The sequence below is a fragment of the Anas platyrhynchos genome, chromosome 11 (assembly GCF_047663525.1).
Source record: "Anas platyrhynchos isolate ZD024472 breed Pekin duck chromosome 11, IASCAAS_PekinDuck_T2T, whole genome shotgun sequence".
NCBI classification, from domain to species: domain Eukaryota; kingdom Metazoa; phylum Chordata; class Aves; order Anseriformes; family Anatidae; genus Anas; species Anas platyrhynchos.
Genome location: NC_092597.1, coordinates 22,024,218 through 22,050,127, shown reverse-complemented (window position 1 = coordinate 22,050,127; position 25,910 = coordinate 22,024,218). Strand labels below are relative to the sequence as shown.

Sequence of the window (25,910 nt, the reverse complement as noted above, 5' to 3'; positions counted from 1 at the left end):
AGGAAAGGAGATGCTCCTGCCTGTGTCAGCTGTCGGTCCTGAAGGCTTGCTGGGCTACCAGCACCTGGGCTCTGCTGAGGCTGGCACAGACCCCTTGGAGTCAATCCGACCACGTTTGGGCTTGAAATAACTAAAGATAACACACAGCTGCGCTAGGAATAATACCTGACAGAGTGAGGCTGGGCTTCTCCTCAAAATCAGTTTCGTTTGATCAGCCTATGGTCAGTTATTGGATGAATTGCGCCCGGTATTTTATTTAAGATACAGCAGTAGCCGTGCGAAATAACACAGCTGCCCTTACAGCTGTGGTAGGAGAAGCTGGGGGTAAAAGCGACGTTTTCCATGCCTGGTACGTCCCCAAATGTCAACCAACAGGCGGCTGAGAGCGCGGTGCAAGGTGTTTTGTTTCAGCTTCTGGTGCAGCACCGAGCTGATCTGCACCAGGGCACGGCGCCCTTCACAGCTCCCACCACGGCTGTTCCCAGTGGGCGCTGTGCCCGGAGGCATTTTACTCATCTCCACGACTGTCACTGCCCCCTTTCTCTGACTTCGGGAGCCCACAATGTCCTCACTGTGCTGCTCATCTCCACCGCCTCGTTCCCTGGGGTTGTGCCCGAGCGCGGCTCCAGTCCCCGCTCTGTGTGTCTCTGCTCTCAGCAGTCTGCCTCAAAACCCTTTTTTCCCCCTTTTCCTGTGTTCCTGTCGCTTCGCTGCTCTCCGTGGTGCCTTGCGGAGCACTTCATTAGCAGCACTGCTCATTTCAGGGCTCGTGAGGGTTTGTTCGTGCTCTTCCTGCTGTCGGGAGCTTTTCAGTAAGCACAGCAGAGGGAACGGACACCGCGATTCTTTGGGCTTCCTGCTTCACCTTGCCCCAAAAGAGATGCCAGAAAAATAGCAGGCAGGTTTGGGGGGAGCTCAAACTCTGTGTCCACAGCACATCAGGAGCAGCAGATGGATTTTAGGCTCCTGGAGCCAGGCTCGTGGCTGTGGCCCTACAGGAGATGGGTCAGGGATGAGACATAGCTCCGAAAATGCTCTGTATGGCGAGGGGTTCTCATTGTGAAAACAAAACCGAGGCTGCCTGACAGATAGCTCCAAAACTCAGCCCTCTGCTGAGTGGAGCAGCCAGAGCTGTGGGCTTTGTGCAGCACGCTGGGAGAAAAAGCCATAAAACAAGAAAAAAAATGGAGCTGTGAAATGTTTGAGGGAGCTTCATGGTCTGAGGCAATGCAGAGCGCCGGCCTTTCTCCTGCAGGGGAGGCAAGGCTTGTGCTGAGCCCGCTAGGAAGTGACTCTGCACTTGTAGGGAATGTTGGTGTTCTGGACATCTGGTGCTTTTCCTTAGCAGCACTTTACACGTTTAAAGCCTCCTTCCTTCCTAGCCCACCCTGGGGGTGCTGGAGGTGTGCTGTGCCTGCCTGCCTGCCCCGAGGGCACCTTTCAGCGCTGTCCCAGCCTCTGTTTGTCATTTAAACAGTCCCAGTGTGTTCATGGTCTGCTTTCATTCCGAGTTCAGTGTTTCCTTTAAACATATCCGAGTTCTGGACCTGTTGCTCTGCAGCTCGGTGTTATTCTGATCTTGTTTGTATTGTTTTAAGGCGCAGTGTTCGATATCCTGAGCCTCTGGGTGTTGGCCGGGGGAGAAGCAGGGTGGTGGTGACTGCGGGTACCGGGGGGCTCCTGGGAGGAGGGTGGGTTCAAATTAGCGTTTTGGGCGGTCTTTTATCTGCGGTAATTGCAGATAATTGCTGCTCTGAGATCCACTGAGGTTAGGAGAGCCCTTAACGTGCTCCTCGGATCCGCCAAGTACGTCGGCAGCGCTGGGATGTGCTGCTTCTGGAAGGGACCCTCCCTGAGCAAAGCCCGGAGAGACCGAAATATCTGCCCGATGTGACGGGCAGGCTGTGGCTGCGAGGTACGGCCACGGGGCTCTAATTTTAGAGGTGGTGTTTGCTCAGGAGCAGGGCAGAGAGGTCACAGGAGGGAGCAGCCGGGGTTGGCGAAGCCAAGCTGTGGGCTGGGAGGGTTCGGGATCGGAGGAGAGACCTCAGATCTGCACCCAGGTCCTGACCGAGCTCTTTCACTTCAGAAAATAATCACCTATCGGAGGAGCAAATATTTCGGAGGGGAAAAACTGACTTGGCACCGCTAGGTCATCGCTGCCTGACCTCTGAACTCAGGCTGGTGAAGGCTTTTTGGTTGCTGTGGGGATCGAGACCTGCCCTGCATCGAGCTCCGAGTGCCGTGCCGAGGTGCCTTGAGCCTGGATCTCGGTGACTTTCTGCCAGCCCTGGCTTTGAGAGGGGCAGGCTGCCTGATTCGGGCTTCCATGCGCCTTGCGAGCTGTGGGTGCAGCTTGGGACTGACCCATTTTTGTGAGCACGGGGGCAGGGAGCACGTTTCTGGCCAGCTGGATGTCTCAAAGCAGTGCCTGCGCTGGGGGCTGCGTGATGCTGTAGTGCAGACACCGAGGAGGCTTCCCCCATGAAGCCAGGAAGCAGAAGTAGTGTTTTTTTTCCCCATTATTGGCTTTTCGAGGTGCTAGGAACCAGGACCCGTCAGCCTGCCGCGTTAGGTGGCTGTCTGGCTTAGCTCTTAGCCTGAGGACAAGCCACCAAAGGCTAATCCATCGTGGCATGGCAGGATGAAGGCCCCCGTGTAATACCTCATCATCCCACTTGCTTAATTAAGACCCAGGGAAGGTGTGTGCGGCTGTGAGTTCGTTCAGCCCAGCAGCCGTGGGGACAGGAGGGAGGGGAATTGGAGCCCAGAAGCTCCCCCAGAGGATTTTTCCCTCCTGAGCTGCAGCAGAGCTGCCCCCACCCTGCAGGCTGGGTGCCTGCGTTATGTCCCGGTGGCACAGTGGGTGGAGAAAATCCTTCCTCTGCCCTCAGGAGCTCGCCGACGACTTTGTGCTGTAATCCCGGAGCCGTGGGCGAATCCCACCTGCCTGGAGACCTTGAAAGGGCAATGGGGAAATTCAGCCCCCATTGCCCTTTTCAGCCCCTGGCTGCTCTTAACCCAGCGGTGCCGCCTCCAGCTCCGGTGCTTCCAGCTCTGGCTGCACTGTGCTTGGTGTTTGGGGGAATACTTAGTGTTTTTTTTTTTAATTAAAGCGATTAAATTATTGCAAAGTAACACAAGGTGGATCTATTAAATGGATGGGTGCGATGGGTGTTGGTACGATACCTATCCAGAGCTGCTCCAGACACTGCTTGCAGCCAGACGTGTGGCATCAACCTGCTTGGGAGGCTTTTCTTAATGCATTTTGGGGGAAATAACACCCCGTGGGCAGCCCCTTCCTGCTGCAGTCACAGGTCTGCTGCTGGGGCAGCTCTCAAAACCAGGGCAATCCCCGTCTCAGCCCAGGAACTGCTGGTTCCTCTTCTCTTCCCACATTTTCTCCTCCAAAAGCCACCGTCGGTGCCGCCGAGGTGTGCAACGAGGCTCAGCATCGGCTGTGGGACGGCTGCTGCTTTTGGGATGGCCCTGGAGAAGGTGCAGGAGGGCAGCCTGCGGGTTTCACCCCGGTGTCTGACGGCTCTGCGGGTGACGTGTGCCATCCTCCTGTGCCCTGTGCCGCAGGAGGATTAATTGCTCAGCATCTGCCTAACCTCATTTCCTGCAGAAACCTCCCCACCGAAGACCTGCTGCTGTTGTTTTGCCGTCTAAACCCACCCGATTCGGGGAAAAAAGCACTCGGTTCTACTGTGCTGGGCTGTTGCACCGTCCTTAATTGATGGCTGAAGTGCTTACAAGACGTTAGCGCTAATTTCCTGTGTGAAAAGCTTATCTGGGCTCCTGGTGGTGCCAACTTTCATGGTTATCAGCTGGAGCCCTCTTAAAATCTTGCCAGAAATCCTGCTTGCCTGTAGGATGGGGATTATCTTCCAACAGAACGACCTCGATGTGGCACCCAGAGGTTGGGAACGGAACTGGGAGGGCCGGGGGGGGACCGACCGGTGGCGATTTCTTCCACCCTGAGCTTTTGGGTAGGAAGCGTGGTTGGGGTCCCTGCAGAACCCCAAGTTCGGGGCTGGTTAGCTTCGAAACCCCACTCCTGAAAGTGGGTTTCTGCTGCTGCCCTCAGTGAAAGCCCGGCAGGCGTCAGCGATGATCTCAGCCACGTCTTGAGCAAGTCCAAAATCTTGCTGCAGAGACCACGCAGCACGGGCAGGGTCGTGCCCACTGCATCGAAACTCCATCCAAGGCCCCGGGGTTAATCCTCCCTGCTGAATGGCTTTGGGGAGCTCCAGCTGAGAGCTGTATTTTTGTTCTTGGAAGCTGCCTTCGGAAGCATCTGGCACTCTTTGGGGATTAAGCACAGGTTCTTAGGCAGAGGTTAGGATTAGCAAGGCAGGGAGCAGGAGCCCGGTTTGGGCGCAGGCACAGTTCATTGGAAAGCAGGACGAGGGTAGCAGAAGAACTGCTTGGGGGTCCCGTTGGGCTCCTCTCCTCTTCTCCCTGCTGGCATGAGGAGGGAAACAAAGCGAGGAAACACCAAGAAACCCCAACCATGGACTGCGACCACGCTCAGCCCTCGTGGCGGGGTGGCTCGGAGAGGCACGAGGCTGGTGGTGGAAGCTCCTCAGCTCCGTGCCACCGGTGAGAAAAGGGCACCGAGAGTCACAGCGGAGCATTAACGAAGGTTCCTCCGCTCGTAAGCCTTCAATGGGCTTAATTACTTGGCAGGAACTTCTTGAAACCTTATTTGAATTGAAGCTAAATGTTTTGGCTGGTTGTGTCACCGCTGTATTAGCGAGGAATGCAGGAGAGAGTGCTAGTTTGGATTAACTGAGCTGCCTTAATCCTTCGTAGCCGTGCTTTGTAATGTGTTACTGTCTTACAGGGAGAGAAAACATTTGCCCGTGAGACAGCAGAGCTCCCTCCTCAGCGTTTCTGCATAAGGCAAATGTTCTTTGTCCTTACTAAGGACCAGGAAAGTTCTCAGTAAGCGGGCGTCCAGAATCAATGCTCGTCGTGCACGAGTGCCGGATGGCCAACTGTCTGCATCTCAGCTCTGGCATTTTATAAACCAGTTTCCCCCAACGCTCCTCCATTTATGGGTGGGTTGGAAGCCTGACCCCATTTTTCAGTGGTTTCTTACAGCCTTCAGCCCCGATGCTTCCCTAGCAATGGCCTCGTTGGCCCGCAGTGCCTCCAGCATCCAGCACGCCCACCTCTCGTGTTCACCGTCCAGGTCAGCAGAAGTTTTGTGTGAGCACGCGTATCTCTGCTGTCCTGACAAGGGGGAAATTTATTTAACCTTCTCACGGATGATTTGTCAAGAAGCCTCACCCTTACCTTGCCTTACGTGTTTGTTTAACCTTATCACAGCTTACTGAGCTGACACCCTCGGTTTTATATCCTCCTGCTGAAGGCACTTCCTAACATCTTTGGCCAAGGGGAACTTCATTAAAGACAAAAAACCAAACCAAAAACCAACCAGGAGACAATAGTGGGTTTCATCCTCACAAAGCAGTAGGGCTTTCACCTCCCTGCGAATATTACTGAGCTGTGACTTCTCCAGGTGTTGAGCAGAGCGATTTTTCTTTGACTTTTCCACATAATTCTCCCCCTTCTCTGGCTCCTTGGTGTTGAAACCGTGCTGCAGCCTCTGCGAGAGCCCCCTGCAGCCGTGTGCCACCTTGCTGCTGTGTTGTGACGGGCCCAGCTGGCAGCAGAGCCACCTCTGATGGCGTGGGATAACGTGAGCAGCCCAGCCCTGACGTCTGCCGCTGGTATCCTCAGTGCTTCTTCAGGGGGAGAAAGCGTCCACGTGGCTCCTTATCTATTCCGGGCCAAAAACAACAAAGAACGAGCCTGGTCTCGGGGCAGGGAACTAGGGTGAAGGTGAAAAGGATACAAGGGTACGAGGCAGGAGATGGGGGCCCGAGCTCTTGGATGGTGGGGACAGCACCACGGGGACGGATCCCCGCTGACCCACAGCTCTGCCCACCCGGTGCCACGCAGCACGGGCTTGGTGCAGGAGGAAGATGAGAGGTAAGGGCAGTGTCACCTCTGTGCCACCACATCACAGCCCCCCACAGGGCTCTGCAGGTCGTGTCTGCATCCCACCATCTGCCCTCGCGGCTCCTGGGGCGGAGGAAGCGTGGAAGCGCGCGGCCCCGCTCGCTGGGCTAGGTGGTCGGGGACAGAAAAAGCCTTGTTCCCCGCCAGCCGGCACAAAGGCTCCTTTGTAGGCGCTTGGTTTACGCCTGCCGAGGTGCCTCAGCCTGCTCGCGGTGGCTCCTGCTGGAGGTATGCAGGCGCTGGGGCTGCGACGGACAGGGGGGTGTTGTTCGCCCGCTGCCTCCCCGTCCTGCTGAGGGCAGGGAGCTGCTGGGGATGGAGCGGAGCCCCGGGGGCTGTCCCTGTGAAAGCAGGACCCGAATCCTCCCCTCACACACCTGGGGACAGACCTGGCCTGAAACACAGCCTGCACCCTCCTTTGGCTTTTAGGCATCTTCCCGGTTTGCCATCTCCTGCCTCCAGTGTTTGGTTTTCTTTGCCTTTTTTTTTTTTTTTTTTTTTTTTAACCCCCCCCAGGCTAGCTGACAGCCCTGCAGTTCCGTTCCCAAATAGCATTCTCATGCTGTCACCGCTGGCTTTGGGACTCGAAGGAGAGCCTGGGTGGAAAAACAGCCTCTCATCGAATCACCAAGAGATGGGTCTCATGGGATGAAGGAAGAGCGCACAGGAGGGACGTGCCCTGTTCCCCATTAAGCTCTTTGCCTTCCACATTTTCTTGTCCTCCAGCAGCATGGATAAATATTGAAAACTGGAAGCTGAGCGTGGCAAAAGGGGACATGGGGCAGGTCTGGGGTACGAGCCACCACCCAGTCCGTGTCCCTCGAGAGCTGCAGCTCTGCCCCGGGGACGTGTGCCCACAGTTGCTCTGCCCTCTGGGCACCGTGGTGCTCTCGCTGAAGGTCTCTTGGGCTTTGAAGACACTCGAAGCTTTCCGCGGCCTCTCTCACAAGCAGCTGAGAAATGGCTTTTCCACTTCATTTCAGACCGGCTGTTGTTCTCAAGCGAGCTCGGAGCAGCGTGGTTTTGACCTCGCTGGCAGGGAAAACGCAGAGGAACCAGATTTCCCAGGACATTGAGGGAGGATTCTTAGGTCTCGAACCCTGTGCTTCGGCATCAAAGCTCCTGCAAAGCTTCCCGTGCCCCTCGGTGGAAGGAGAGCTCTGCACGGCACGGGGTTATCCCCAGGCACCGGAGGAGGAACCGTCAGGGCAAGGTGGGGAGTCCAGGAGGTCCTGGCCCGGCGTCCTGCAGCCAAACCACACCTTCCCCCCCCTCCTGCCCCAGTCACTTCAATTAAAATTCCACCGTCAGGGCCAGAGCGAGGGGAGGCAGGAGCAGACTTGTTTTCGGGAGGGAGGGCTGAATTTTCTGCTGGAATGGGCCTTTTCTCAGGGTGAGCTCAGGAAATGCTCCCCCACCGCCACCTCCTCCACCAGCTCGGTGCAGGAAAGCCACAGGTAGAAGTTGCAAAAAATTAATCAGCATCGTCTGCTTCGGTTCCCAGAGGGCATCAAAGGGTGAAGGAATTGAGGAGCCCTGCAGGGACAAAGCTGGGGTTCTCCGGCAGCATTTCTGAACCACAGCCCAGGGCAAATCGAAGGCAATTTGTTAATGAAGATCAGGGGAGCTGAGCAGGAGGAGACCCCCCAGGGATGGGGAGCAACCTCCTGGAGGTGAAAGGTGGCGAAAACAAAGAGAGCCAGAGCGAAACCCAGGGGGGTCGTGGCGTGGAGGAGTCCAAGCAATTCCAAATATTCTAAACAGAGGTCCCACAGGCAGAGATACGAGGGAACCAAATTCCTCTGGCGTTTGCAATATCGGGCTGGCTGAAGGAGATGCTCTTGTGCAATCTCTGCAGGATGGCTCCTGAGCAAAGGGGAGGACAGAGATGCGCTTTCAGAAAGGAAATCGGTCTCCAAAAAAAAAAAAAAAAAAAGAAGCAAACAGCAAAATGTTACAAGGTGTGAGTTGGGGAACAACCTGCTGTTTGCCCTGGCTCTCGCTGTGACACGGCTCTGAGCATCAGAGCTGGATATCGTATCTGATGGGCCACACTCATCGCCTTGTTTCCAGGCGTAGAGCTCCCCTGCGTCTGTCTCCCTTAGGCGAGGAGGAAAACCTGCCAAGAAAGCAATGCTCTCCGAGGCTCAGCTGCTTTGGCACGCCTGCAGAACCATCCTGCCCTACAGGGATGCTGCAGGGACATGTTCTGGTGTGGCAGCCGAGCCTGGTGGCCAGCACGGATGAAGCACGGAGCAGCCTGCGTCGTAGCAGGTATCATTTCATGCCTCGTTACCGTGCTAAGCAGTCAGCTCTCCGTTCAGAAACCAGGTCTGAAAGTGACTTCTGAGAGCGTGTTTTCTGCCTGGCCAAGCAGAGGGTGTGCAGTTGGATTTTGTTTTTTCTCCGGTAGCCAACATAACGTCACTCACTGCTGGCCTTTGTGCCTGTGTCTCTTTGTGTGCTGGGGCAAAGCAGCCGTGTCCAGCTCGGGGTCGGTGCCAGGTTCATCAATATGATGATTATATGCAGAAGAAAGGAGCTGCAGTGGTGTTTCAGTGGTAAATAAGAGGGAAATATGGCCATCTCTTAATATTCTGGTTGGGCTGCCCTGGTTGCTGTGCACTGTGCTGGAAAGTCCCCCTTTTTCTTGTAACCCTGTGTGCTCATGAGCTCCATGGTTGGCTAAAATAACTGCTCCCAGCCTCGTGTGTGCTGGGCTGTACCAGAACCGCTGTCAAATACTCCAGACCCCATTCCTGAGCATTGCTACCTGGACCACGCTGTCATGGTTTTCTTTATTTTCAAATCCCGAGAGTCGCTGCAGTCCTTTCCACGCCAGCCTTTGGGAAGCGGCCCGCAGCTATAACTTTGCAACTTGGAAACACCGCTGCAGCCTCAGCCCTGCGCCCGCTCCAGACAATAACGAGTGCTGGAAGCTAAACCGAGCCCATTGATATGGTGATGATCAGCACTTTCCTCTTTCTGATTAACATTCAACCTGTGTCTTCTATAAGGTTTCCAGCAAGCCGTGGGATTGTCCGTTCCTCTTCCATCCAGCTGCCCGGTGGATTTGAGCCCATCCTGGTCGCTGGCGCCGTGTCCTGGTAGGGCAGTGTCCCTGGTGGCCTGGGATGCAGTTTTGGTGATAAATACGGTCCTTTTGGGGTTGTTTTCACTTCCCCACAGTGGCCCTGCGACAGGCTGCCAGCAGTCTTGCAGGAAATGCAGAGGGCTGAGAGCTGCAGCCCTGGCTTGGGAAAGCTCCGGGGCCAGGAGATTTTGGGAGAGGCTCGGTAAAACGGGTCTTTGGGGAGCAGTAAGCGAGCCAGAACAGACACAGATATTTTTAACGGGGTTTTAACGTAAATCTAATGCAGTTTAGGCAAGCAGCCTGGTAAAGGGAACTCGGCTGTGCTGGGATGGCAGCCCTCCCGGGTGTAAGGCACAGCGAGGGAAACTCAGGTATCTCAGGAATTAGGGGGTCTGTAAGAGCTGAAGGTGAAGGAAAATGGAAAGGCCCACGGAGGGCACTGGGGCATGACCACCCGTGGGTTTAGAGTTCCAAACTCGAGCTGTTGGCAGCACGCAGGGCTTCAGCTGGTGGGCAAATCCAAATCCCAGCATGGAAATGAGGAGACCAGGGGCAAAATAGCATAAGAGGGGGCTAACCCGAGCTTTATTCATCTCTGCAGTGCAATAACCTTGGTCGATGCAGCTCTGTTGTAGCTCTCACCCACCCAGCAGGCTGCTGGAGGGACCTGCTGGCAGCACCTTGGCTTCCTCCATCAGCACAGCTCGGGATGAGGGCTTTTTCCTTGCCTTTTCTTTCTCTTTTTTAAACCGATTTCTAGGAAATGCAAGATGAAGTGGTCTTTGTTGGGACCCTCCCCAGCAGACACTTTATCACGCCAGCACAGAGGCAGACTTGTTGCTCGCTGCAGCCGCTGCTGCCTTCACAGCCGGGGAGAGCCGGGCTGCGAGCTCCCCTGAAGCCCTCCAGTGCTAAACCTGCTGCTATCTGAAATCTGGATTTCAGGGGAAATCCTTGTGGCAGAAGGATTTCAGGTTTATTAATTGCTCTAATTTCTCTGCCTAGTGAAAGAGGTCTTAAATCATTCCGATAGTGAGGAGTCAGGCCCAGGTAAATTTATATTTAATGAGATAACATTATAATGAAAGAGAACGTTTTAGCTGTACAGAAATGTCTTAGTAAATGCCTTTCACAGTCCTAAAATGGAGTAAAGATTTTTTTTCCTCTTTGCATTTTTCCTTTTTTTTTCCTTCCCCCTCTGGGCAGAACCTTGCTGAACACGTCTGGACAGTGAAATGATCTTTTGTAGGGATGAACTCATGAGCTCCGAGGTTACATTTGCTCTGTAAGGTGTTTGCACACAATAAAGCACTTTTATCCGTGACATTTACTGCATTACAGCTGCTGGCTTTAAAAATAGCAGTTCGGGAAGGCTTCGTTTCACGTGAAGTGTGCGTGCCCTGAGCTTCCTCTTCAAAATGTCAGTGCCACTTAACGCCTTCCTCGCTGCTGCTGCCCATCCCTTCCCAGGGGTGCTGTGTGGGGTGTCCGGGGGTGCTGTGTGGGGTGTCTGGGGGTGCTGTGTGGGGTAATTGTGAGCTCAGGATCAATTCTTGCTGCTCTGAGCTCGGGATGTGCCCGTGGTACAGGTGTGTGTTGTGCGTGGTACCCCCTTGCTGCAGGGGGTCTCCAGTTCGTAGCTCAGTGCAGAAGTTGAGGAGAACTTCACCCAAATAGACGCCAACAAAAGGCTTTTCTCAACACCTCTCTCTGTGCATATTGCCATTATTTTCAGTTCCTCACCTCTGTTCAGGACCATCACCATCAGTGCTTTACCTGCACGGAGCAGGTACAGCACAGCAGCACTGCACGTAGTGAGAGGCTGCGTGTCCTTACTGGCTTAAGTCACTCCTCTTCATGCATTTAGTGGCTTTTTTTCCCTCTCTCTTTCTTTTTTTCTTTCTTTCTTACATTTTATAGATAGGTTTTGGCCAATTCTTTTCAAATCGTTCAAATTTCCATCCTCAGTAGCTGAGGCTAGCCACTGAAGCTGTCTTACTGCTAGTCAGGATGTCTTTTTTTTATTATTATTTTATTACTTTCTTCAGTCAAGTCTACAAAGAATACTCTGTTTTATGTGCTTTATATGTATGATTTCTTCTTAAAGGATAACTCATTTCCTCTACTTTAGAGGTATTTTCTTAAATCTGTCACTTCCTGTCTCTTTCTTGGCCGTCTGATTTGCCAGTTTTTTACATTTTTTTTATAACTGTTCCACTCATTAACTTCTCAAATCCGCTGGGAGTTGCATTTTGCCCAGGCGAGGTGAAACTCCCTTTTTATTCTCTGGCAAGAAATATTTGACGATTAATTTAATTGCTAAATTGGCTTCCAAGCAGAAGCAGGCTTGGAAAACTGCAGGGGAATTAATCATTGCCCGTTTAACAGAAGGGACTTGAAAATGTGGAGGCTGCGCTAAAGACGTCACCGAGAGCCGAGGTGCACGGCAGCTAGCAAGCTCGCAGTATTTTATCATGCTTCAGACCTTCTTTGTAATTTCTTGCTGGCTTTCACCAGGTTTTTCCACTCGAGGAGCAGAGCGCGCCCTCCCACCAGGAGAGCAGAGCCCTCGGCTGCGGGGCTGAAGCCTTGAAAATTCACGTAAATTCATAAAAATTCACAGAAGGGCACAGAAAGCGCGTGCAGGGCTGCCCGCACACCCAGGTGGGTGGGTGCAGGCACACAGCGGGTCCTCGCCCTGCTTTTCAGCTGAGTTACTTCTGAGCAGGATCTCTCCCAAGGCTGAATTTCCCTCTGATGGAAACGCGTGCGGCTTGATCAGGTAGCAAGGTTGTGCTGCTCTAAAGGATGGTTTTGGTCAGGATTTTATTCAAGCAAATGGAGTCCAAAGCTTGCAAGGCTGCATCTGAGTTGCAGTGAGCTCAGCTTCATGGGACTCCAAAGGCATTATTACAGCTTCTGTAATTACCCAAAATAGCTGTTCTGTACATCAGGCTGGCAGGACTTTAAAGCCCAGTGTCTCGGGCTTCTGCAGGACTGGGCTCCAGCACCGAGTCTCCCAGTATCTAGCTGGGAATCTCCCCTGGAAATGCACAAAGCCCACCCTAAATATCGTGTGTGGGGTCGGGTGTCAAGCTGCAGAATGTCAGATTTTATTAACTGTATAGGATCTGCTGTTGGTAGCAGATGTCAGTAATGTCTTGCATTGACTGTGACTTGGGAAGGACTTAAAATTCAGTGCTCAGAGAGGCAGGAGAAGCAATTTCGTTATGGGCTGAGTTACCTGTTCTGCCCGCTGTCCCCATCAGCAGGGGAGAGCTGAGCGCTGCCGTGGCACCGGTGGGATATTAGATTTGATGTTTGGAGGTTAAATTAAATGGGGAAAAGGGAATGAGAAGTCAGAGCTGTGAAAAATAGTCTTACGTAGGTAAAACCACTGAAGTTACTCTGTACATTAATAAATACCGTTGCTTATAAAAAGCACACGTGATATAAAAGTCCCCAAGATGACAGTGATTTGACAAATACAACCCTGCAAGCCCTGGGTAAATACACGGATGAGATTTTCCACACTGTTTGCCATGCATTCATCCAGACATGCAAATACTGAACCTTGTTTCCGCAGTGCAGGAAGTTATTTGTGAAGTGCAAGCACCTCGCGTTCGTATCCGCATTGCGCCGCTGACCTGAGCACACACCTGTCCTCTGAAAGCCCTTTTTGTGGTTTCCCGATCCCCGACTGCAAATAATCCAGTTCCTCCGATCAGTTTCAATTATTTTTGCTCGGTAAATGTTGGTATTCTGAGAACTGCAGTCACTTTTCCATTGTTCAGGCAGCAATTTAGCAGAGCCAAACAGTCAATTTTTAGGTGCGTGAGGTGTTGTAAGTGAAAATCCAGCTCCGGCCCATCCTGGATACCCGACTGCCTTGGTGCTTACACAATTAACGAAGGTAGCAGGTACCCCGTGCACATTGCCATGGAAGCTGAGGTTTCCACGAGCTGTGTAATGGGCATTAATTGTCTGCACAGAGGCCAGAAATGCCCCGCTGGTGCGGTGTGCCGGGCTCTGACCTATAAATGGGAAAAGTAACGGAGAAAGCAATTATGCAGTGAAATCAAAATTTCCGAAAGGGAATGAAGCAGAGTGTGGATTTGTAAGAGGAGAGAGTAATGGGACTTCAGGTCGTGTCTGCAAACTTTACCTTTCTCCTCCCTCCTACTCTTCAGGGAGAGCCTAAGGCCTCCTCTCTGGCAGCCCTGTAAGTGCCAGCTCTGGACATTTTGTGCACCCAACCCCCAATGTCACCACCAAACCCTGTCCCCAAGCACCACGTCCAACCTTTCCTTGAACACCCCCAGGGACGGTGACACCACCACCTCCCTGAGCGACCCATCCCAATGCCCTCTCTCTTCCCACCCAAACGGGGAACAGCCCGGGTCATTTGCCTTCCTGATGCTCAACCGCAGGGACGAGGAAGGCCCCTTAAAGGTTTTGTTGGTGTTGGGGTGCCTGACCTAGCACACATCTCTGGAGGGCTTTTCTGCCTCTGATGCTGTACGAAACATCTCATTTTTAGAGCTGGAAGTGTTTCTGAGGAGGACAGACTGCTGGTGGGGGTTCCAGGGCTGAGCTCGGCCCTGCTCGTTCTGGTTGTGGAGTGGGTTTTGGTTTGTTTCTCGTGTACAATAAGAGGAGGATTTGGCAGCTCATCGTATCTGTTAAAATTGCTGTTAGAGGGGTGAATATTTAAGTTGAAGGCTTTCTCTGGTCAAAACTGATTTTTAAAGGTGAACAGCTTCAGAGTTCATAGATTACCTTGGGTTGGGAGGGACCTTAAGGGTCATCTGGTTCCAAGCCCTTAAAAAGCTGTGTCCCCCTAAAGAGCTGTGTCCCAAAAAATTGTTGCTAATAGTTATTTTTGTGGTTGGAACATATTTTTAGAGTACTGAATTGATTATGTCCTTCTTCCTTCGCCTGCAACCTATAAAATAAGTGGTATTAGTTTGTCTTATACAAAGGTAAAAAGCAAAAAAAAAATCACAAATACTTGCAGTCCTACAGGCTACTGAAAATGCTGGAGCTTTAAGGATAGAATAAAACGAGTCCTTGGCCTTTTTTCCATCCAGGATTATAGCTCCTGCAACGGAATCAGGCATGAAAAGGGATCAGTGCAGCACTGCTTCGTCCCTTCTCTATCTCAAGCTCAAAGATAAGCGTGTTTATGCTTGAACATGACGACACTACGGAAAATAATTGCTGATCTGATTAGCTCGACTGAGAAGGAGCTCGGCTTCCTGTGCTTTATGGGTGTTCCTGTGCCCGGGGCAGCGAGGGGAGGCTGTGCTGCCGAGGCTCCTGCCTCATTCCCATTCTGCAGCAAGCCGAGCATCCGACAAGTTGGGGCAGCAGACAAAAGGCAGGCCAGCAAATTCGGGTGTTTGAGCAAACGGGGAGCTGGAAGTCAGAAAAGCTGAGCAGGACAGGCTTCTGAATATCTTTAGGAAAACCCAATGTGCTTTTTTTTAAACATATTTCTTGGTTTTGTTGATGTTTTGCCTGATTATTTTTTTTCCATGCGAAAGTGGATTTTTATTTTCACCTCTTTTTTTCTTTTAATCCAGGCACTCAGAAAACCTGAGGTTGAAATTGGCTTGTATTGATGGCTAGATAGAGCTGAGAAGCAGACAACTGGAATTTCTCTCTCAGAAAGCAAGTATTCAGTTAACTCAGCAAATCCCCCTCTGACACTTTAATCCTAAGCCGGAGCGTGAAGTCTCATGCAATGAAACAAATGTCCACACCATTAAGGAGGGCTCTCAGAAGCCTCTTTTAGCTGCTGGAAACGAAGCCATGCTAACATGCTGTTCGTTCCCTGAATGTTTCCCAGTTGCAGGCCTTAATGGGCGAATCCATTACCTTTCGGCACAGCTGTGATTACAAACGGCAGGCGTGCGGAGCTCCCTGAGATCACGCAGCGGTGCGATGCGATGTCTGTCCTCTCCTAACTTCTGCCACAGCTGAAAGGCAAAGCTTGGGGCAGCGAAGGGCGACGTCCACACAGAGCACTAAACACCCAAGTGTGTTTTATTACAGGAGCCTTTTTATTTCCCATTGTATCCTTGGACTCCCAGTGCTCTAAATAATTGTTGCAGTGGGTGCTTTGGTCAAAGCGAGTGCTGAGAAATGTCTCCGTAGGGTCAAGCTTAGGAAAATCACTCGTTCTTTATCTGGGCTCTGTATTTGCAAGTAGCAGTGTGTTTGTTCTCAGTGTATTCAGCCTGCAAGAGCACCACATAAAGGGTAAAACGTGATGGAAGGAGCTGTGTTTGCTGATCAGATGCCATCTGCTTATCAGCAGGCTCATCTGGAGCCCCCTTTCCTCTGCGTGTCGGTTCCAGGTGTGTGCTGGCTCTGCAGACACCGCTGCCCTCTGATGCTGAGCTGTTCCCTCATCTCCTGCCTCGTGCTCTCTGCTCTGCCTGTACTTGCCCGTTGCCTGTCACCTTATTTTGTGCTGTAAATTTTGGAGGTCAGAGAGAGGTTGGGGTTTTTTACTATTATTTTTTGTTGCTCTGCATTCACTTTGTTCCCAAGCCTGATGGGTTCTCACCTGGGGTAAGAGAGAGCCCTAAGCCATCCCCAGCCTATAAATCATAAACAGAATTGTCTTTAACTTGCAGATTTCGAGCAAATCTTTCTTGGAGTAGCACTGGAGGTGGGGCTGAGGGCTGAGGTTGGGTGTCTGACAAGTGTGAAGTTCTCACAGCTGGCTGGCGAGGCTGCTTGTATCCTGCAAAGTCCTCAGTGTACAGCTGGCTCCCACTCTGAGGTAGTAATGTATCTTTTGACACGTTCTTCTCTTTCTTCCCCTTTTTCTGTTGTATTTGGTATCACCCTTCTCTGACTCCAGCACGTGATCTCAGGTCCTCCCCGCAGACAACGAAATCGGCCCCGGGCAGCAGCCTTTCCTCTGAATTTTTTGGCAAATCTTTGCCCAGAACCTGTTTTGGAGCCTCGACCTCATCGTTTAGTTTTACTCTTTGGAAAGGATTGTTCATAAAGTGCTGGGGACACTCATATGGATCCGTCCCAGGAGTATTGCATGCTACAGAAATGTCAAATTATTCCAGACACTTACCAGGAAAAAAACCTTTGGAAATAGAAATGTCCATAATAGGGTATGTGCACAGAGATCCCTGCAGGGTGTGTGTTTCAGAGACACTTGTCTCTGCTGTTAATACCAGAGCAAAAGACCACAGGCATCTATTTAAGGTTTTTTTTTTCATTATTATTATGGGGTAGAGAAAAAAAAATAATATGGTTTAATACACTACTGAAATTCCAGTCAAATGCAGAATCGACCTCTCTCATTTAGGTGCCGGATTAGCTGGTCAGCCCTCATTTTGGACTTGCTTTTTGCTCCCTTTTTTTAAGGGAGGAGCAGGGAAGCTGCTGTTTAAACCATCTCAGTCTTTTATTTATGGTTCTCTTCCAAGCCTTTAGCAGCGCTGAGTCGCGGTGCGGCGTGGCTTCACCCTGCACTTCGCCCTCGCTGTTGGGTCCTCCCGAAACTCCCCTGAGTGAGGAGCCCCCGAGCTCAGCCCCTCGGAAGATCTCCTGCCATCAGAGGTGTCGTTTCCTAGAGCCACATCTGGGAGAGATGCTGGCACGCAGACGGGCCGGGTGCCTCCCTGGGCAGCCGCCTGCCTCCGGCTTGGAAGCCGAAGCTGCCACTTGGCAGGGAGACCGGGCTGGCTTCTGAGAACTGCAGGGGTGTGAGAGCAGCCTCGAGGACAGGCTCAGCTCTGGCTTTCCTCCCCTGTCCCTCAGCTGTAGCTTGCCGTGGTCTCCGCTCCTCCGGCTGAGACAGCACGGAGACCAGCTGTCAGTGCTGCTGGTGTTTTTCTCCTCCTCATCTCGCGGCTCGATCGGTCCAGCCGTGCCCTGGTGGCGGGGATCTCCTGACACTGCTGTCATTTGGCTTCCTGGCCTAAAGTGACCAAATCCCAGGGTTAATTTTCCAGGAGGGTGTGTCAGCATCGTGCCTTTGCTGGGAGCTGTAACGTGCATCCCCAGGCAGTGAAGGTGAGATTGGTGAGGAACCTCATGAACAGCTGCCTGCCACCAGCTGCTCTTGCTGCTGCCGAGATCCAAAGTGGTTCATTTAGAAAACCAGGTTGGCCTGCTGAGATGCTCACAGCCTTGAGCTCAGCTCAGCTCTGCAACATTTGCAGAGAGAGAAGCTGAAGGAACGAGCATCTCCCGTGCTGCTGAGCTGAGCGGTGCTTGGTGATCCCCCACATGAGCAGCTTGGGGCTCCTCTAGTCCAGGAGGTGCTGGTGCAGGACGTCAGGATGGAGGTTACGGTGATGCAGAGGTCAGTGAGAGATGTCACTGTATGCTTCCCATGCACAGATTTAAGTTTCCTCATCATATTAAAAAAAAAAAAGCCTTGCAGACCTTTTGGTACATTCCAGTGCATTCTCCGAAGGTGAATTCATCATCTAACAAAGCAACGGTGAAGCCTTGACAGTTTGAGGATACAAATGAAGTGAGGTTTGGAGGAGGAGCAGCCAACTCCCCTAATTTTTCTGATATTATTTAGTCTGAGCAGAGAGGTTTTCAGGCCAACAGCCCTTCTTCAGGCTGGAAAAGGCAACTTAGATGCGGAAAGCTTGTCCGTCTCTTCCCCCCCCACCCCGCCCCTCCGCTCCTTGTTTGTATCAGTTGGTCTAATAAAAGATCTTACATCTCCTGAGAAATGTTTCCTCGCTAAACATTTAAACATACTGGCTTGGATTTGTCAAAACTGTCTCGGCGAATTAGGCAGGTTTCCATAACACTCCTGAGTGGCGTCTAGAATCAGGAGGATGGATCTGGGAGCGCCGCTCAGCTTTTAAAAAGTGGGTGGTAAAGCATGATGGACAATACAGCAGCCTTTAATGGTTTAGTTATTGAAAGCCAGCGTCTCTTTAAACAGTCCTGCAGCAGATGTTTGCTCTGCTTTTCTCCCTTTTAATGCAGCTGGGCTTTTCAGTTACTGGAGCCTCTGCTGCTTTATCATCCAGCATTAACTGCAGCTCTTGTTACGCCTTCCTGCAGAAATCCTTGCTTTATTTATTGATGGCCACCTAGCTCACCCAGCTCTCTCCTTTCCATGAGATAACCTCACGTTCCCATCCTTCGGAAGCACTGGGACCGGGGTTCGGCCACCAGCTCCTAAGGTAACGCAGAACAAGTGGCTCTCCTGCTTTACGAGGTGCTGTGCCCTGGTCAGCACTGGTTGCCAGCAGATTTAATAATCCCTCCAGAGCAGATACAGCAATAAAACATCTCCCGAAGTCCCGTGGGTATGCTGCAGGGGAGGTGAGTGCAGCCTCCAGCATCGATCCGTCCCCGTGTCACTGGCAGGGAGCAGTGCTGTGCCGAGGTGTCAGGCGCACACAAATCAGGTGAAATGCTCCAGTTCTTGGCTATCGGTTTTCCTAATATCAGCAGCAATTCATATTCTTGACCACTGTTTCTCAAGTACTTCTGCAGGTGGGTCTCGAGTGCTTTTTTTGACGACTGTGAAGCCATTAACATTCTCCTGACAAATTCTGCCCTTTACAGCACAATGTGTTTGGTCGTATTCAGCACGTGCAGGGAAGGGAGAAGGCAGGCAGGCTGCTGCAGCTCTGGGTCCGTTCCCTTCCACGAATGCACTGCAGAGAATTAAGCAAGGAGCTGCTTCTTGCTCTTGCTTCTCTTCTTTTTTATCCCGACGAGCAATGTTTGTCAGCCTGACGCTGTACCAGAATCTGCAGAGGATGAGGCAGCTCAGCTGATTTTTTTTTTTCTTTTTTCTTTTTTTAAACTGCTGAACGAAGGCATGGATTAGCTGGCTCTGGCTCTCCAGTGTTCGCAGAGGTCTGCCTTTCAAGCGCACGGTGGTCTTCTTTTAAGTGGCCTTGCTGCTTTTTAAAATTACGCCGAAACTTTTGCAGCCTCTTGACAGATCTGAGCTCTTCTTTTTCTAACTGGTAGGCAAGTGGCAGTACCAAAGGGGTTGTGCTTGCCAGGTCAGAAAGTTGGGGCAGCTGATTTTTGGCATGCTGCTTGCGCAGGCTTTTCAGGTGCTGTTGCTTTCAGAGAATCATCTAGGTGGAAAAGACCTTCAAGGGGACTGAGTCCAGGCGTTTGGCAGAATTGCTTTTAGCCATACATCTCTGGTACACAGCGGATTTGTTCAGTCCCCAGATCCTGTAGGAGCACACGTGAAAATATCACAGGGACATAGCTGCTGCCCCTGTGCCTTCCAGTTCCACACGGGCTTACAGGTTAAGTACAAAAACCTTTATAAACTCTGTGCAGTGTCTCTGGGAAAAAATATAAATTCAGTAGATTGGACTGAGTGGGGCAAACACCTGTCTGAAGATAGAAGCTACCAGATTCTCCCCAGAGGAGCTCATTCTCTTAGACACGTAGGCAGAGCAGGGAGATTTTTCACGGGAATTGGAGAGCCTTCTGGCTGCGAGCTCTTTCCTCTGAAGTCATCGTGTGGTTTTGGGAGAGGACAAAGGGCTCAGCCCGCAGCTTCTGAGCCTCTTGACCCGGAGGGATGGGTAGGACCGTCGCTCCTCCTCTGCAGAGGCAGGTTTCTCTTTCTGCTTGGATAGCTTTGTCATTTTTCGAGCCCCTGAACTTCTCAGAAAGAAGCGACTGTAGGAGTTAAGTGGAAATGGCAAATGTAATGGTTTCTAAAACAGACCAGCGTCTCATTTCTTCACATCCTACCCTCTGTGGAGGTTTCCTGCTGGTACTGTTGATGACATTTATAGCTGTTGCTAACAGGGGAAGGGCAAAAAAAAAAAGAGACTTGTTATTTTTGCTGTCATAGCAGTACTCAGAGCACCAACTTTAGGAAATTGGAGCCGGAGAGCTCTCTTATTAGCTATTAGTCTTCCCGTCCTTTCCATGCGTGCTGCCCCAAACTTCTTTGCAGCATTCTGTGACGTGTTCTCCTCCTCTGAGCTGCCTGTGAAGGCACCAGGAGTGCTGTGTTCATCCCCCAAATGTTTCAGGTGATGGGAGAACGAGCCTGGAAGAGCTGGGGCAGACCGGTGAGGCAGGGAGTAAGTGTGGGAAGCTGAGAAAGGCGGCATTTGGTGCACAGATCTCTTTAAAAGGAAAAAAAAAAGAAAAAAAAAATGGAGAATTGGCAGGGAAACAAAGGCTGAAGATCACAGCTCTTGCATGGAGTGGTGAAATCTGCAGGCTCTCTGGAAATAATGGGCTTTAGGGGGAGACTTGTTCTAGCACCAAGCCCCCATCTTCCTGATGGCCGGGGCTGAAAGTGACTCTCATTTTCAGTCACCTGTTGCCGTATCACAGCACTTGGGTAGGATTTAATCACACGAAAAGCAGTTGCTTTGCCCTGCATCGTGGTTTAAAGGGAGCTACAAGAGACGTGGGCAGAGCCACGTGTGCCCAGCTCTGCAGGGCCGGCACAGACGTTCCCGCGCGCGCCCCCGGCGCTTTGGGCATCGCTGCTGAGGGCGCAGCATCCCTGCGGGCTCTGGCTCCTGTGGCACGGTGAGGTTTTTGAGGTTTGCTGTTCAGAAGACGTGCTGTGAGGCAGTGGTCCAGAGCGGAAGGCCGACGTTTCTCATCTCTGTCAAATCCGGTTTGAAACTCGGCCCGACGCCTCCCTGCTTGCCGCGACTTGGTGCGGGGCCAAACTTTGTCTTTACTCAGAGGAACCCTGCCGAATTTGGAAGCGAACTTGGTGGTGTCCCCATCGTTTCTGTAGCTTCCTTGAGAGTGCTCTGTATGGATGGCTTCTGGTTCCTAAAATCTGTAGTGAAGGCGGTGCTGGAGACGTGCAGAAACCTGGGGGGGCTTTGCTGTTACCTTGGAAAGGTGCCTGGGGTGCTCCTGGGTTGGAGCTTGCTTGGTCCTCCAGACAACACAGTTTCCTCAGGGGTCTCAAAGGTACAAAAGCCCTTCTTTTTTTTTTTTTTCATTGTTTGTTTTTAATTGGCAGTTGCTGCCTTTATTTTTTTTTTAATGATTTTTAAATTACCTTTAGCACGTTGCAGTGGCAAACTGTTAGCACTTCTCCCCTCGTGGTTTCTTCCAGAGTCCTTGCTTTGTTCATGCTTTAAATATTAATATAAGGATTAATTCCTATGGTAACGCCGTGAAAGTCTTTCTTGGTAATTATTAAAGGTAATACTTCTGTTTTTTTTCTCTGTGCTGCTCCTGAACTTTTCCCTAATCTCCTTTGAATGAAACTGAAGGTTGCTACCGAGACCCTCCCAGGATCAGGGGGTGGGGGAAGCAGTGACCCAGCTTGAAAATTCGGTTCTTGCCAGTTTTCAGCCCAAATCCTTCCAGCACTATGAAGGAAAAATGATCGATTTTGTGTTGTGGACACAGAGGAATAATTTCTGTGTTTGAGCTTTACGAGGATTTATTGGCGTGCGCTTACAAGAGGTTAAGGCTTTGACAGAGGGAACTTTTATTGAAAGGAAAAGGAGCATGTGGTAGCTTGTCTGGCTTCCCTTCCCAATTACATTTCGGTAAAATTAACTTGATTTCCTCTTCCCCTTTTAATTATGTTACACATGCAGCTGGAAATCAAATAATAGGCATGTGCAGCTCAATGTCACCCCTGGGAAAGCTGCTCCTGGATTTCCTATCGGGGCCAGCGTGGTGCTCTGCGCTCCAGCTGAAGGAGCCCAGCAGCTCAGTCGTGGCAGCTCGTGCCTGAAATCTTCTGTGCCCTCAAGTTGAGATATCTTGGGCAAAAAAAAACGTGATTTACTGACCGGTGTAACAGAAGGGCTGCTGCTTCACCCAGTTTTACAGTTTGCCTGGGAGCAGAGAGCCATCTTTTTGTGCAGAGAGAACACAAATCTAATCTAGGATAATTTTAAAGCTGCTTGTGGGTGTTGGTTTTTTTTTATTTATATGAGGTCTCAAGCTTCAGTTTGACTGGTCCACTCCTTGTTACCTTGCTGTTGCCTTTAAATCCGAAAGCAAGACTTGCTGTGCTAGCACTATCACTGCCTGCTGATTTACAGCGTTTCCTCATTGCGCTCCTTGTGGTTCAAGGTCTGTTTAATTACGCTGATTACGACGTTAACACCAACGTTCTTATCCTTATCTGCTCTGAGCTTTGTCCTTTCGGGGTTTTAGCACCTGCACTGGGACTCAGTCCTGTGCCAGGCTCCCTGGCACGAGGCGTGGACGTACTGCAGTGAGTCCTGTGATGGGTACCAAGAAAGGTGGCGGTACCCAGAGACTGGACAAGAGGCCATGGGCCAAAGGGATGGGCGTGAAATTGTGTGTAGAAACAGCTAGGCTGGAAAAGACCTTCAAGATTTAATCAGTAGAGAAAATATTACGAGGGTGGTCAGATGGTTGTCCGGAGAGGCCGGGCAGCCTCCATCCTTGGAGGCATGGTCCTGAGCTGCTCAGGTGGCTCTCCTCGAGCAGGATTGCCAAAAATCCCTCCCAGCCCCGTGCCGTTACACTTAACGAGGCTTCTCAACTGCCCCTGGGGTGGGAGTTGGCCATGTGCTAACCACGGGAGGACGCAATCCTTTGTGCAAGCCTTTTGCAACCCATGGTGTGCCGCGGGTTGGATGTGTGAACGCAACGCCCGTTGAAATCACTCAGGCTGGGAGCAATTCTCCTCATCTAGGAGAACGAGTCCAAGTGACGTGCCCTTAAAACAGCTGAGACTTGGGGCTGTTGGCTACAAGTTGGGCAACGCCTTCAACTGGGGGCTGCGTGCGGTAAACCTCCATTGGTGTCAGGCGAGGGCAGGGAACCCGTGCGGTGCTAATGGCCCAGTCAATGTTTTCAACACATTTGACGGGCTGCATCTCGACACGCACTTGTTACTGTGCGTATTGTGCCACGCGTAATAAACTAAAACAAATAAGGTGGCTGCCAGCCATATGTTCCCTGTCGTTGACTTAGCGCGGCTGAGATTTTCAGAAGGGATTGAAACCTTCGGCTGCAGTCACCCCCGTTCGTGCCAAGAGAAATCGCGCTTGTTCTGGGGGCTGGTGATCGGAGATGGAGGCTGTGGCACTGCAAGTTCCAGGTCTGTCACCTCCCAGCACCGTTACAGGCACGACCTTTCCTCGCCAGGCTGTGACTTCTGCTTGTTCTGCCCCAAAAAGCATCGCGTGAGGCTGGTAAAGCTGACAGTCTGCAAATGGACATCGTCCGCGCGCGGAGAGTGACCCAGATCCTGCCTTCATTAATTTTAAATATTGCCTCAAAAGCTTTCGCGCGTTGCTGGAGCAGTACCCAAGGAGCTGGTGGTACCATTCGGGCAAAATTACAGCCTGCAGTAATTGGGGCTGATTGTGGGAACTGCCTTTCGGGTACAGGCACATCGGGATAACAAGCGGCTTGATGGGTGACTTTCCTTTCTGGCCTCTTGCAGTGCTTTGAAAGCCTGGGTGGTCACTTGCAGCGTCAGCATCTTCCTTTAAAAAACAGAAAAAGGGAAGAAAAAAAAAAAAGAACTTTTAAACAGCTGTCAGTCCAGGAGGCCATAAACGAGAACAAAGCACTCGCAGCGAGACGTGGCGGGTTGGTGCGCGGGGGTCCTCAGAGGTGACATCCAGGGGGCACGGGGGTGAGTTTGGAGTCACTGCACGTCCCCTGGGGGCACGCATCCAGCTCCACGTGTCCCGAGCAGCACTGGGGTCAGCATTGTAAGGCCGACACTGGGATTTTGCCTTCTGGGGCTTGAGCCTCCCCCAGAAAACTGTGTTTAGCCTGCTGGGGGAAGAGATGCTTTCCCCACCTCCATCCCTTCTTTAATCTTCAATCTTTCCAGCTCTGAGCTCCCCTGGTGTTGGGGAGCACATTCACGTGTGCATCCCCACCTCAACAGCCCTTTGTAGGACATCAGCTGAAGTCAGGGAGATGAAAATGGGGGATGTGGGGTATGGCTGGGTGGGCAAGGAGTCCCACAGGGCTCACCTCGACGGGGCGGTGCTGGTGCTCATCACGGTCATCAAACCCTCAGTGTCCAAGCCTGGGGTCGGGCACTGAGCAGATAAAACCACGATTTCTGGAGCAGAGTGCTCCGATTTTAGTTTGGGGGCTTCACCCCTTCTTTCCCAGCACAGTGAGCATCGATATGGAAAAGCAGCTCTTTGCATCCCCCTTAAGGTGAGCAGCTGTTCTCGAAAGGCCTCCAGCTCCGTTTTTCTTTCTTTTCCCTAAAGGAACGGAACCTCCGAGGAGGACCAGGGCTTCGCTTGCAAAATCTGATGGTTTCAGTGGTTTTCGGGGATGCCGTGTTTTGTCTTCTGATGATTAAATGCCTGTCTACAGGGGAGAAAAGCGCTATGGATTAAAGTGTCCTGGCTTTCTCTGATTGCATAAGGGCTGATTTGTATATAGTGTAAAGGTAAAAACGCTCCAAATTGAACTGTTCATAATCCTGAGGCTTTAAATACATTTTAATACCTTCACAGCTTGTCTGAAGCAGGAAACAATGGAGCTCTGGGCAAGGCCTACGTGTTCGTGTTGTCACGTTAATTTTGCATCTTTAATGGATTCCTGGCACTGCACTGAAAACCACCCCTGGCAGGCAGGGAAGGGCTGTGTTACCCAGCCTGTGTGCTTGTATCTGCCTACTTATCTCTTCTTAAATGGGGAACGCTTCCTTGCGTGCCGTAGGATATCAGCAGAGGGTTTAGTCTGGGGGTTTGGTTTCCTTAATCCGCCCGAGGAGCCAGGCCAGCAGGAGTGAAGTTTTATATCCCCTTCTGCTTGACGCTGGTGAGATGCACCTAAAATATTACCTCCTGAGCTCAGCAGGGTCATGGACGAGCTGGAGAGGGCTTAGCAGGAAGCCACCGAGGTGCCCAGAGTCACGGATACCCTCCAAGAGTCACAGATATCCTCCAAGGAGAAGCTGAGAGCGCGGCACTTGTGTCCTCAGGTGAGGGAGACGCCGTGGGCTCATCCACCAGCCGCCTCCAGCCCTTTGAAGGGCAGCTGGGAAGGTGGAACCAAGCTTGTGGCGGCACAGCAAGGAGCAGCATCCCAAAAGTGCAGCTCAGGAGGCTCGGAGCTGTGCCAGGAGCCCCACATCAGGCTTGTAGGGTGGGCGACAGACCCCCGGAGCTCCTTCAGCATCCCGGTTTCTGGAGCCCTGTGCTGAGCTCGCGCAGGCGTCGGGGTGAGGCGTGCAGCAGCTGTCCACCCCTGTGGTCTCGAGGCAAACAAAAACCTGGTGTGGCGAGCCTGAGCGTGGCTTTGTTCCCATTTCTTTCCAGTGACTAATGCCGCCGGGAGGTGGGAGGGAGGCATGGGACGGGGAACATCTGGGTTGTCACTGCCCGGCCAGATCGCCTCCAGATCGTCCTCCTCGGCCACTTGCACCTCTTAAGGCTGATTGGGGTTGTGGTGGGTTTAATGTTATGTTTAATCAAAATCTGAATTGTGGTGAGCCCTTCTTAGGGAGGTAAAAGGATTTTTTTGGATCCTGATCTGCAGGAATGTCAGGCAGGACCCGGTGCATGAAGGATTAAAGTGAGGTACGGTCCCTGGGCTTGCCTGCAGCAGGACAGCGTTAGGGTGGTGTTATCTGCCTTGAATTTTTAGGCAGGAGGTGGCGGGGAAAGGAAACAGATCTGGTTTCCACGTGCAACATAGATACTCCACTGCAGCCCTGGCAAAAATTCCTGCCTCGTGAGTGGTGTTTAATTAGGCCCTGTGTACCCCTCAGACCCCAAATCAGGGGGAGACGCCTGCCTTTCCCCCTGGGCCAGGCCAAACCCACAGCCGCTCCTCTCCT

The 25,910-nt window shown here is 51.8% G+C and overlaps 1 protein-coding gene across 1 annotated transcript in view; it reads left to right on the top strand.

Annotated features, from left to right (window-relative positions):
* Positions 1 to 25,910, top strand: part of CHSY1 (chondroitin sulfate synthase 1) — a 56,513-nt gene that overhangs the window by 8,343 nt on the left and 22,260 nt on the right. The gene's annotated exons all lie outside the window — the stretch shown is intronic.